Genomic DNA, 3,039 nt, shown 5'->3' on the forward strand with positions numbered 1-3,039 from the left:
ACACACACACACACACACACACACACACACACACACACACACACACACACACACACACATATATATATATATATATATATATGTATATGTATGACAACTTACTGATTGTCCTTTAAGATATATATATATACATATATCCAAAGTATTCCTATACTTCTGGATTAAAAGGAGAATAAAACTTGGTAAATTATATTCTAATTCTCGAGAGTAACACTAACGCCTAGCTGTGAAATGACTAAAGCTTGAAATCGAAATCGCATCGCTGGCTTGCCTTGGTTATACTTCACTGCAGATCTGGTTTCTGATAAAAGTTGATTTTATGCGAAGCAGCTTCTTGAAGACCAACATAGAAAATACATGTGTGCGTGTGTACGTATGCACGTGTCTTTGCAATTATATGTGCGAGCGTGTATGTAATGCTATACTTTATATTCCTCTAGTGAATTTCGCTTGAAGTGCTGAGAATATATTGCTCTTATGTCAGTATTTGATAACTGTTTAATGACATTCTACTGACTCGTATTTAAACTGGAAATCAATAGTTTTTTTCATTATTAATGCTATTGTGAGTTTTATTATCTCAGAGGGTTTTTTTTTCAATTTATTGAAATCTATTTCTCTGGAATCCATAAGACTTCAGAATCCATCTCCATTTCATTTTCAAGTTATTTCATCAATCACATATAAAAGTGAGAAAATACCAAAAAATATTTAAAAACATTATTCGTATTTCATTTCTTAATTTAGATCTGTAAACGCCTCGTGGATTACAATAAGTTTACGAGAATTAGGCCACGTTTTAAAATTCTCTCGTAGCATAGTCTTCAGCATAAACGGGTGATAACCGATTGGAGAAGCAATTTTAGTGACGGCAGATAGATAATGATATTGGAATGTAAAGTAAGATTATAGGATATTCATAGAGTTCTGACAAAAGTGAAGTGAAATGTTATTATGCTGGAATGAATTTCCGGATTTAGATAAGAATCTTTAATATGTTAATTAAAATCCAAATTTTGCATCTAGCGCAGAGAAACTTTACAGAGAAGCACGTCTTTTCAATCATTTACTTTTTATCAGTCATTAGACTGCGGCCATGCTGGGGCACCACCTTGAAGATGTTTAGTCGGACGAATCGACCCCGGTATTTTTTTAAATCCTTGTACTTATTCTATCGGTCTCTATTGCCGAATCGCTAGAATATATAGGGAGGTAAACACATGAACTTCGGTTTCAGGCAGCGGTGGGAGACACAGAGAGACTCAAACACACACACACACACACACACACGCGCGCGCACACACACACACACACACACACACACACACACACATATATATATATATATATGTATATACGTAAGTGTGTGACGGGTTTATTTCAGTTTCCGTCTACCAAATCGACTGGTAAAGCAGTGGTTGGCCCTATCCTATAGTACACATCACTTGCTCAAGGTGCCACACAGTGTGACTGAACCTGGAATCATGTGGTCGCAATCAATTGTTTTCCCACACAGCTACGTCAGCAGAAAAAAGAACTAAAATTATGTAAATTTAGACAGAAGTTCGAGAAAAAAGCTGTGAGAAAAATGTACAGAATTCTTAATTAATATAAATGGTACAAGAGAAATTTAAAAAGAATACTTATATGAAAATATTCTTTTATATATTTAATAGTCGTTATGAGCGGATTGTGTAAAATTATCCGTTTCTGGTTCTACTAAAATACCTGGTATCTTAGGCAAGTATCTACGAACATAGCTATGAGTCAGCTCGATGAATGCCTTTTGCAAGTAAATTAAGAGAAACAGCATCCACTGCGGTGTAAATGCGCACAGGTGTATGACTTTTCTAGAAAGAATGTAATTTAGGATAATCCAGTTTCAATTATATGAATTTAGTCAGAATATTTCGAGAAAAATCTTGTGCTAGGACGCAACAGCCTCCTAAGCAGACCGAGTGCAGATATGAATAGCATATGGGAACCGGTATTTAAGGAAGGATACGGAAATATTATAGGATTCATGAGAATCTAGGCACATCAGAAATTGACTAGGAATAATAATATACGATAATAGTAACAGGGAGGTAGAACAACCATGATGGTAACATGTGCTGGTAGCTTACTGTAGCTATGTACGTACCAAATCCAATATAAATCGTAAATCCGACCGAGGGCTGGTTCTAGGTGCGGCATAAGTAAGAAGAAACAAACATGGGCTTAAAATTTACAATACCTTAAATTCCATTTGTGTCCCTAAACTAGAAACTTTTGCATAAGTATTACCAGAATTAGAATTCCAATGAACGACACTCACGCAGTATCTGTGGTATAAAATGAACAAAACCTAACACAAAATAAGAAATCAAGAAACCTTTCAACAAGGACAAGAAGTGCAGCGAATATATATTTCCCTCATCAGTTGCCTATCGGTTGTTAGTATGGTTTCGACACCTGGACAATACCACTCTATTCGGCGGTTTCAACAGCATTAATAGCATAAACGATGCCTGAGAAATAAATGGACAAGAAGCAGAAGAGAAGCATTAGAGTAATTTGCCCATTACATCTATGCTTGCTTGTTGTTACAACTACAAACATGAAATGGAAAACATAAACCACTTCATACCAATACCTACAGAGCACCGGAATTAAAATTACTACATATGAAATGTGGAAATACGTTCAAAAAGAAAATTGCTGCCTCAAGAATTATAGAACCTAAAACGAACTTAACGCAAAGCACAAAAATAATTGAACTTGGTGGAGGACATACGTTACCAATACATTAAATGGAACATAATAATAACCTAAGGAATAACTTAACTAGAACTTCAAACATAGAGAATAATTAAAGAACATAAACTATTAGACATTGCTACTCCACAATCTATGACTTATATTTCAAACGTGAAAATATAATTAAATCGAACCGAACACAAACGAGCAGAATGACATATAATATCACTTATCACTTTAACTATCAGGCTCCAATCTTCCCAAAACAAACTTATGTATGTGTGTAAGTGTATATATATA

This window comes from Octopus bimaculoides, chromosome 7, assembly GCF_001194135.2.
Source record: "Octopus bimaculoides isolate UCB-OBI-ISO-001 chromosome 7, ASM119413v2, whole genome shotgun sequence".
Taxonomy (NCBI): domain Eukaryota; kingdom Metazoa; phylum Mollusca; class Cephalopoda; order Octopoda; family Octopodidae; genus Octopus; species Octopus bimaculoides.